Below are 10,089 nucleotides of genomic sequence, written 5' to 3' on the forward strand. Positions count from 1 at the left end.
TTAAAAGGGAACAAAATAAATGGGAATAAAAAATAAAATAAAAATAAAACCCCCGAAAGAAAACAAAATCGAACGAAATCAACTAAAAATTAACAAAATACAGAAGAAGGAATAACAAAAAATTCAGGACACGGCAGCGGGGCGGCTGTCAAGTTCTTCCCCCTCTTCTCTCCGGAGCCTCGACGACGGCAGGGAAAAAACGATGCCCCCCCCAAGAATAATCCAAACCACCCCCGAGAAATAATAACCACAATAATACTAAACACCCCCCCGGCTGGCTCTCCGGTGCTGGCGGAGCGGCCCGGGAGCCGGCGGAGCGGCGGCCGCGCTGCTGGCGGGCTCTGCGGCAGCGGGCGCGGCGGGAGGGGTGCATGAACCCCCCCCTGCAGCCGGCGGCCCCGGTGCCTCGCTGTGCTCCGCCGCCGCCGCGCCGCCACTCTCATGCTGTCCCCATCGCCAGCTTTGTCCCCCGCCTTAGTAATTCGCGCATCCTTATTCAGATTTGGTGACGCCGGGCGCCGCGTCAGCCGCGCCGCGGCCAATGGCAGGGCGGTCACCGTGGCAACCTCTTAATTTATAGCATATCTAAATTGGCTCCAGCCTTGTGCTTGGCACAGAGGGAAAAAAACAACGCGCCTCTATTGTTGAGGGTGCCTTGTACCTGGGCCGCGAAGTGAGTACGCACCTGGCTGGGGGGCCGGGGGGGCGAGGCCGAAAAAGCGCTGGCCCGCCGGTTTTTCTTTTCGTTTTCATTTTAATTTGCATTCGTTTCTTTTCAAGGGATGCTCGGGGAGGAGTTGGGGGGTCCCGAGTTGCTCAAGGCGAGAGCCTCACCTGGTTTCGGGCGGTTTACGTTTGTTTTGGGCAAGGAGAAGAGAGGCTTTTGTCCGCAAGAGCAACAAGTGGGAAAAAGAAGAGGGGGGGATTTATTTGGGAGGGGGGAGGGGTTGGTGGGGATGGGGAGGAGGCCGGGGGCTCCTTCCCGCAGCGGAGCGGGATGAAAAGTTCCCCCGGAGGTATGCGGCCCCCCCGAACACCCGGGCTTTGTCCCCCGGGCCCGCCGCCCCCTCGGCCCTTCCCCGCCGGGGAGCGGGGCCGGGGGTCCCGGGGGGCGGCGGCCGCTCCCCCCTTCCCACACTGAGATTTCTCTTTAATTCCAGGTGCGGCGGAGCTGAGACCCCGCGGGAGGGACCCCGGCTCCGGGCTGGGGTCGGGGGTTTGGGGAGGAAGATCCAGCCTGGGGCCGGCAGGGCTGCCTCCGTTCCCCGGGGGTTTCGGGAGGGGACAAGGCAGCCCTGGGGTCCGGCCGAGCGCGGAGGAGGAGGAAGGCGGCGGGGCAGGTGAAGGCCGAACCTTTCTTCACATTCCCCGCCGTTTCCTCTAGCCAAAATCCTTGTATTTTTATATTAAAAATTATACTTTAAAAAAAAAATTATTTTCCCTAGCTCCGGCCCGAAATTACCCGTGGTTGTGGAGCCTCCTGGTGCTGGGAAATGCTCCTGGTAGTGGCAAAAAAAACCCCCAAAACCCCCAAGCGACAACAACAAAAAAACCCAGAAAAGCCCCACATCAAAATTCCAACAAATCCTTCACGGCACGAGGGCATCGGCGGGATGTGGAGCAGGTTTTGTGTGTAGGGATGTGTGCGGAGAGAGGGAGAATCGAAATAAGAAAATACACAGAGAGAAGAGATTCGGGGAGGAAAAATAAAGCAGAAGGAAAAGGGAAATAAAAGAAAAAGCACATGAGGAAAAGGAGAAAATGTATACAGGAAAAAAAAAAAAGAGAGAGAAAGGGAAAGGAAGAGAGAGAGAGAATGAGGAAAAATAAATTAATGAAAACGAAAAAGGAAGGAACTAAGAAGAGACAGAGGAAAACCACAGAAAAATGAAGGGACAAAAAAGGAGAAAGGCAAAGAAGCAAATAAAGAAGGAATAAAGGAACGAAAGAAAAAAAATACACAGAAATAATGAAGGCAAGGAAGAAGATGGGAAAAAAAATGAAGGAAAAAGAAGGGGAAAGGAAAAATAAACGGAGGAAAGAAATAAAAAGACAGAAAGAACGGCTAGAATAGAAAAGAATGGAAACCAAAAGGGAAGGGCGAAGGAAAAGCTCCAGAGCGAGGGAACAAGGAAGAGGAGGAGGAAGAAAAGAAAACAAAGACAGAAGGAAAAAAGGCCAGGGAAGAGAGAAGAAAGGAAATGAAAACTGCAGCGCGTTAAAAAGGGGAGAAACGGGCAAGAGAGGCGAAGGCACGGGAAGGTGAAGGAGGAGGGACCGGACCCGCGGCCGAGCGGGCTCTGCCCAAGTTTGCGGGATTCCCTGGGCGCTCCTGAGGAATTTGGGAGGCGCGGAGCGGTGCGGGGATGTGCGGGGTGTGCGGGGATGTGCGGGGATGTGCGGGGATGTGCGGGGATGTGCGGGGCCCGCTCCCAGCGCAGCCTCCGGGGATTTCGGGGCAGGATCCAGCACGGGAGCGGGGTCAGAGCACCGGGAGCGTCGGGCACGGCGGAGAAAAGCCGGGATGCCGAGGGGCTGCGGGGCCGCGGGCACACACACGCGTGTGCCCGGGCAGGGCTGAGCTCGCACGGCACCGGCTGAGGCACCGCGGGCCCGCGCCCTATGGATAAACCTATGGATAACCCGGGCTATAGGCACCGCCCGTGCTGGCTGCGGGAGCGGCACCCGCGCCGCTCTCCCGCGGCCCCGCACACCCCCGTGGGTCCCCTCCCCGCCACCCTCTGCTCCCCTCCACCGAGCCGCGACCCCCATCCGGGGACCCCCAGCCCGTCCCCTGCTCCCCGCGGCCGCCCTCCGTTCCCTTTTTCGTTTGAATAAATAAATCCAAGGGGAAAGGGAGGAGGGGAAAAAAACCACCCCGAGCCCTAAGAAACTCCCCCCAGCCACATTCCCCCACGGTAACAGATGGTAATTCAGGGCCCACAAGACCGCCTGTATGTAACTAATAAACCTTTTGTGTTTTAACAGGGTAATGCGTGGAGAAGCAGCGTCGCTTATACAAGATGTTGATGGAATTTACTATATTATTAAAGGAAAAAAAAAAAATCCCCTTTCAAGAATAAAGTGTATCAACTTACAACACAACAGACGGCAGAGGGATAAGTGAAACAGACAAAAGACAAACAAGATAATAATCTGTTTCCAATCAGTTAAGCCCTGTAGAATTTGTAATACGCGGTTTGCATATTCCCCCTGCGTTTTGTAATTAATTATCTATCTGTTCGGATGCTCCGCCGCCGACTCTGTAGATATTACCAACTATTTTTGGGGTTGTAGGCGGTGATCGCGCCGGGGAAGGAGCGCGGAGCGGGGCCGGGCTCCGCGGCTCCGGCCGGCCCGAGGATGCCGAGCCGGGCGCGGTGGGAGGCGGCGGCTCCGCGGCGCTCCGCGCTCCTCCGGGCGGGCGAGGCTGCTCCCCCCGCGCTCCCCTCCTTTCCCCTGGTAAGAGGGGGGACGGGGCAGGTTTTAACATTAAACAAACCCAGCAAGCATCTCCTCGCCGGGCCATAGGCGTTTCTGAGTGACTGCGTTACAAATTGTAAATTTAAATAGCTCACAGGATTCATTACCTCCCGCGTCTGATTTCACCCAGCCGTGAAAAATTGTCCTGGTGTACCACTGAGAAAGGGTTTGCTGCAAAGAGCCACAGTCTAATCACCAGCTTTCTCTCGCCAACAAAAGTGTAATTATTTTGTTTTGGGTGTAAATATAACCCACGGTACAAAAAAAAAAAAAAAAAAAAAAGGGGAAAAAAAAAAGATAAACCTCCAGCAGCGTCTGAATGCATTATAGGGCTGTTTAAAAAGATCCGTCCTAAATTAATACCAAGGTTAAAAGGGGAAGGCAGCTGGGACATGGAAATTTCCGTATTTTTGGGGCGGGGGGGGACACGAGGTGAGTGTGAGTGTGAGTGCGAGCGTGCAGAGCGCGGGCGGACAATGCGGCCCCCCCGGCCCGCACAAAGCCCCACGCAGCCCCCACGCCGCCAGCCCGGCCCCCACCCGCGGCTCCTTCCCCTCCTCCCCACCCGCGAAAGGGGCCCGGGGAAGGTGCCGGGGACAGCGGATGCCCCAGCTCTTCGCTCCCCACGGGTGCTGCTGGAACCGCCGGGGGGTGTGAAAAAGAAAACAAACAAACCAAGCCCTCCGGCCGCAGCGCAGCCCAAATATAAACCAACAACCGGGGGTTTTTTTATTCGGGTTTTTACCCTTTTCACTTCATTTTAACGAATTTTTCTTTCCTTCCCTCCGAGCTCCGGCACGGGGTTTCGGTGGAAGAAAAGGCACAAAACGAGCGGCGGTGCCGGCGGCAGGGAGAAGCCCCGGGAGAGGCGGAGCGGCCGCGGGACCGAGGCTGTTTAACGAGAAAAAAGCGAAATAAAACCACACAAAAATCCCAAACAAACAAACAAACAAACAAAAACCGAAAAAGAAAACAAAACAACAACAAAAAAAAGGAAAATAAATTGCAAACCAAAGTGAAGACACAAAAATCTCGAGCGGGGCAGAGAAGCGGGTGCCACCGGCTGCCGCGGAGCTCGGAGAGCCGGCGGAGCGCCCCGAGACCCGCGGGACCCCGGCCGGGGCAGCGCTGCCGGGTCTGGGGGCAGCCAGCGCCGAGCGAGGCGCCGCTTTCCCTGCTCGCCTCGACCTTCCCGCAGCCACTCCACAGCCATTTTAACCAGTCCTTTTTTTTTTTTATCCTGCGGGTTGCGGTAATTGGCGAAGCTTTAATTGCACCCCCTGCCCTTCCTGGCTCCAGCACGATCCCGGGACCCCCATTCCCACCGCCCCGACGGCTCCCCGGGGCTCAGCCGGCCCTGGCTCGGGGTGCGCTCTGCGCCCGTGGCTGCCGCTCCCGCGGGTGGGCAGAGCCCGGCCGGGAGCAGCCCGTGCTGATAGAAACGAGCCGGAGACGGGCACACCCGCACCTTCGGAAACTTAGTGACTTGAGGGGGACGCGGCAAAGAACTCGCTCCAAATTTCCTCGGCTGATCCCCGGCCCGCTAGGAGCTCCCGTCGATGCGACCGCCCCCCCGGAGGGGCTGCTCGAGCCGTTCCCACCCGCTCCCCCCGCCGCCTCCCCGCTAATGAGCGTGTGTGTTGACACGGCGAGGCGATGCCCCCGTTTGCTTTTGTTTGGGAGGTGTGAAAGAGGGAATCTGCATGAGAAAAGCCGGCGGCAACTGCGGAGCTCCGCGCAGCAGCGGCGGGACGGAGCGAGCCGGTGCGTGGGGAGCCCGCCCGGCGGGGCAGAAGCCCCCGGAGCGGGGGGGTTCGGGGGGAACACGGGGGGCAGCGCTGGAGCTGGGGCTGTGGAGCTGTTGGCGAGGCAGGGAGGGGAAGGGAGCTCGCCACGGAGCTCCCGTCGGGGGTCGTGGCTGAGCAGGGTACCCCCCGCACACGGGACCCCCAAAGCTGCCGGGGCGTGCGGTGACCCCCTGAGGCTGCGCCCCTCTGGATCCTGCTCCCTCCCTTGGGATTGTTTGGGCAATGGGAGGGGGCAGCGCTCGGGCCGCACCTGCGGGATGGGATGAGGGGAGAGCAGCGCTCCCACCGCGCTGCTCACGGGCACCGCGGGCGACACGGGGGACACGCGGGGGGACATATGGGAACACACGGGGGAACATACAGGGGGACACGCGGGGGGACATAGGGGAACATACGGGGGGACACACGGGGACACACGAGGGAACATACAGGGGGACACACGGGGGGACACACGGGGGGCTGAGCGCGCCCCGCAGCCACGCAGAACCAAGTGCTCCGGCAAGGGAGTGGGGGCAGCTCCACGGGAGAGGCGAGGGGCGGTTTTCAGGGGGAAAGTGGAGCAGGACCGCCGCTCCTCGCCTTCCACGTCCCGCGTGGCAGAGGAGTGCGGCGCCAGCACGGATGTGACAGCGGTGCCTTCGGCAGGGCTGAGCCCCGGCACGGAGCGCCCCGCTGGGACCGCGGCCCCGAGCAGCGCCGGGTCCCGCCGAGCCCCTCCCGGCCCCGGTGCCGCCGGGCCCGGCGGGGCCGCGGAGCTCTCCAGGGTGCTGAACCGCGCGGCCCCGCCGGGCCCGGCCCCTCCTGCGGGCACCGGGCGAGGCTGCCCCGCCGCCCTGCCCTATTCTCCACCGCCTTCGTCCTCTCCACCTCGATCTGCCCGTCTTTGCTTTTATTTATTTTTCTTGGTTGGTTTTTATTTTTTCCTTTTTGTTTTCTCCTATTTTAATTTCCTCCCCGGTTTTCTGTATTTCTCTGTCTGTGTTTTGCCGTGTTTTTCTCTTTTATTTCTTTTAAATTTGTTGTTATTTTTCTTTTTCCACCTATTTCTCTCACATTTTTTCCTCTGCTTTTCTCATTTTATTTTTTTTCTGTTTCTCTTCTTTTGTTTCCCCCCCGTTTTCCCTCATTTTATTTTTTTATTTGTCTCCTTTCCTTTTTCCTCCCTCAATTCTTTCTCTTTCCTCTCTCGGTTCTTCCTCCCTTTCTCCCTCCTCCTTTCTCTCTCTCCACACCCTATGCTTCTCTATTTTTCGTTTCCCCCTCTCATTTCACACACATTCCCTTCCGATCTCTCTGCCCCTCTCTGTTTTTCTCTCACTTCCCGTTTCCCTTCTCCCACAGAAAACCTCCTCGGCCAGAGAGACTGGAAATTTTGCCAACACCGCCATAGAATTATCAGACACCCACCGGCCCCCCGCAATGCCCCCCAGTCCTTCATCCCGAGGGGAGGGGGCTGCGCTGCCAGGACCCCGTTGACTGCAAACCCCAAAATCTGTTGGGACAGGCGGGATCTCAGCGCGGCTTTTTTTGGTTGTTTCTTTTTTTCACTTTACAGCGGCTGCGATTAAAAACGACCCCCCAAAAAGCCGGTGCCAGCGCAGGGGGGGAACTCCACGGTGAAAACGAAGCGGCGAGCCCCGAGTGTCACAGAGAGGCGACGCTCGGGCGTTCGTGCTAACGCTCCTGCCTTTGCACGCTCACACATCAAAGCACAGCGAGCAGAGGCTGCCTGCGGGGTGTCCCCACCAGAGCTGGCCGGGACCCCCCCGGGAAGGGCCGGGGGTGTCCCCCTGCCCGCCCCAGTGCTCTTTGTCTGCCTCATCCCCTCCCGCATCTCCCCTCCCTTCACCCCGCACATCCCCGCATTCCTCCAGGCGTGTGCTCGGCCCCTGCTCAGTCACACCCACGGGCCCCAAATCCTCTCTCGCCACGGGTCCGCGGCTCGGAATCGCATCCCCGTGCCACGCTGCACACAAACCCAAGCCTTGCACACGCACGTTCCCCCCGCAACACCCATCGCCGTGGCCCTGCCTTCTCTGACGTACCCAGGCTCCGGGGGAGCGGAGCCATCCCTCAGCCCCATCTTTTTACAGCAGGGCATGGGGTTTTTCTCTCTCCGTGCAGCTCGGAGCACAGAGCCCTTTTTGGGGGTGTCCTGGGAGGGGAATGGGGCTGAGAGCTGGGCCTGGGTGGCTCCAGCAGCGCTTTCCCAGCGCGGGAGAGGAGCCGGGGCAGAAGCTGGGCAGGGATGGGATAATTCCCCCCGGCCTCGGGGAACGGGAAGGCTGCTCGGGACCTCTCTAACCTCATCGGCTGCCTCATGTGCACTTGTGCTGGCTGTGCTCGACTGTCACTGCCACCCGGGCACGGGGCCACGCTGCTTTCTCGCCCCTGCATTCCCCTCTCCTCCATCCCTGCTTCCTCGCTGGAAATGCACACCTGTCTCCCTTAATCGCAATCGGGACCACGAGAACAGCTCCACTTGCTCTGGTTGAGGGGTTATCCCAAGGATATCTGAGTATTTTGGGCTTCCCAGGGTGTCTGGAAGACAGAGGATCCAGAAGCAGGGTGCTCTGTGGGGCTGTGCAGGCTTTAAAGGGGATCAGAGTCCCTGGGACTTGAGAAGCTGTTGGTTTCTTCCTTTTTTTTTTTTTTTTTTTTCTTTTAATATTTCTGATAGTTTTATTTTTTTTTTCTAATAGCAAAGATAAAAAAAAACAACAAAACAAACAAACAGCAGGAGAAGAACACAGGTTTGTCTTTTCCATTGGAAGTAACTCCTCACAAAGGGAGATGGGGATAGCCAAGGATCAGTCCAGCCTGGCTGAGTCCCAGGGCAGGGTCAGCCTTAACCCTTGCAGCGCCTGGGTGATGACAAAATCCCCTTTTCCCAAGCGTTGGGACGGATTGGACAATTGGAATAATGAGCATCCAAACAGTTGAGGACTTGCTGGGTGCTGTGCTGCTGTCCTGAATTCCCAAAAAGAACCGGGCAGCTTCCCATGAGGGCTCATATCAGCAGGACAGGGGATTTGGGCAGGGATTTTAGGCCAGGCTGGTGCTAATTGAGAGAAGATGAGGTGTCTGTGTGTATATATGTGAATGTGAAGGGGTTCCAACATGCTCTAAACCCTCACAAAGCACCCAAACCTTCCCTGACACCCCACACTCACGGTTTGTGGGGCTGGAGGGGGGACCCTGCTCCTCCTGTGCCCCCACAGCCCCAGAGCAGCACCCAGAGAGGCCAAATTCCCTTTGCACTTGAAAGCTGGGGGGGTTAAACCTGGCAGAGGCAGGCTCAGGTCTTTGGCTCACAAATTCTTTGTACAGCTTCTCCAGACTTCAGCAGGCACAGAGCTGGGAGCAGCCCCAGCCCTGGCTCCGAATTTCTTCCTGTTGGTGCACGAGGGGAGGTTACCAGGGAGAGCAGAAGGCTGCACCTCTGACCTCCTTGGGCACACCTCGTACATCTCCTCTCTTTGTTTTCCCTCACATCCCCATCCCAAACCCTGTGCAAGCCTTTGGCTGCCTGCAAACCTCAGGCACCAATCCTGCAGTGGGCCTGCTACAATTCCTTTATAATTCTCTTTTTTTTAAATTTTTTTTTTTCCCCCTACAGAAACACAAGGGACAAACACAATAATTTCCAAGAAGCCAAAGCTTCCCTTTGGAGAAGCCAACAGGGACCTGCAGCAGAGTCCTGGTACGGTGTGTCAGTGACACTGATTCCATCTGACACCTGGGTGTCTCCAAAGCCATCACATTGTGTGCTGCAAATGTATATTAACATTAGTATGCATTGGCACAATATGGATCCATTATTCCAAACGCTTCTGAGAACTAGGTGCTGCGTAGGAGCAGCTGCTGCTTTTTAAGCCTCAGAGCATCAATAGATTCATAGATTTTAGGGCCAGAAGGGACCCCGGCGAGCCTGGAGCCTGACCTCCCCCGGAGTGTGAGCTGGGGGTGATTTTTTTGCATCCTGCCCCACAACTTGTGGGCAGGCAGGCAGGCAGCAGCCTCCCCCTGCCAGCTGAGGGTTGATGCCTCCCTCTGTAAATTTGTTCCCTTGTTTTAGCACTCCCCTCGTTAATCCTAAAAGGGCAGATTTTAATTTCAAAGCTCGGCTTCTGTAAGTCCAGCTTTCCACCTTTTGGATTGCCTCTTCTGTATAAGGAAACCTATTTTCTCGCTTTTGTTGAAGTAGCAGTGGTGTTGGAGAAAAGAAAAAAAAAATCAATGTCCTGGAATGTTGTCTAGAAAAAGGATTGGTACTTCTTAAGGGTGGAAATGGTACCTGGCAAGTGTTCAAATTTTGGGTGATTCCCTGACTGTAAGCACTTCAGCTTTAGTCTTTGTTTAAAAAGAAAAAATAAATCTGCATTTTGTAGAGAGGGGTGATGCTGGAGGACCTTGGGTTTATAGTGCTTCCAGAAAATGAAAGCAAAGAGAGAATGAAAATCCACTAAATCAATGAAATAAAAAGAGCTGAAAGTCCTATATTATGGTCACAACAATTCTTCCCATAAACACCTCCTGGGTGACAGCTGAAGACGGGTAATTATCATTCAAACCACCTCTGATCCCCAAATCCCTGGCAAAACCTCGCTGAAGAGTGAGCCAGGATCAGATGCCGAGTTTGTCTTCCTGCAGGGGTTTGTCCCTTTTGTTTTCCCCTCTGCCCCTCGTTTTGGGGACAGCAGCTCTGTCCCCCATTGATGCCATCAGACTGGTGGCTTCAAGTGGGGCGCCAGCCCCAAAACACAGCGGGCCCCCAGCCTGTCTGGAAATCACCACG

The 10,089-nt window shown here is 56.5% G+C and overlaps 1 long non-coding RNA gene across 1 annotated transcript; it reads left to right on the forward strand.

Annotated features, from left to right (window-relative positions):
* Positions 1 to 614: 614 nt before the first annotated feature.
* LOC110481303 (uncharacterized) lies at positions 615 to 3,210 on the forward strand. Its single transcript, XR_002467238.2, has 3 exons — positions 615 to 673; positions 1,161 to 2,262; positions 2,989 to 3,210. It is a non-coding gene; the product is annotated as an uncharacterized LOC110481303 (long non-coding RNA).
* The last annotated feature ends 6,879 nt before the right edge of the window (positions 3,211 to 10,089 follow it).

The sequence above is a fragment of the Lonchura striata genome, chromosome 18 (assembly GCF_046129695.1).
Source record: "Lonchura striata isolate bLonStr1 chromosome 18, bLonStr1.mat, whole genome shotgun sequence".
In the NCBI taxonomy this organism is placed as follows: domain Eukaryota; kingdom Metazoa; phylum Chordata; class Aves; order Passeriformes; family Estrildidae; genus Lonchura; species Lonchura striata.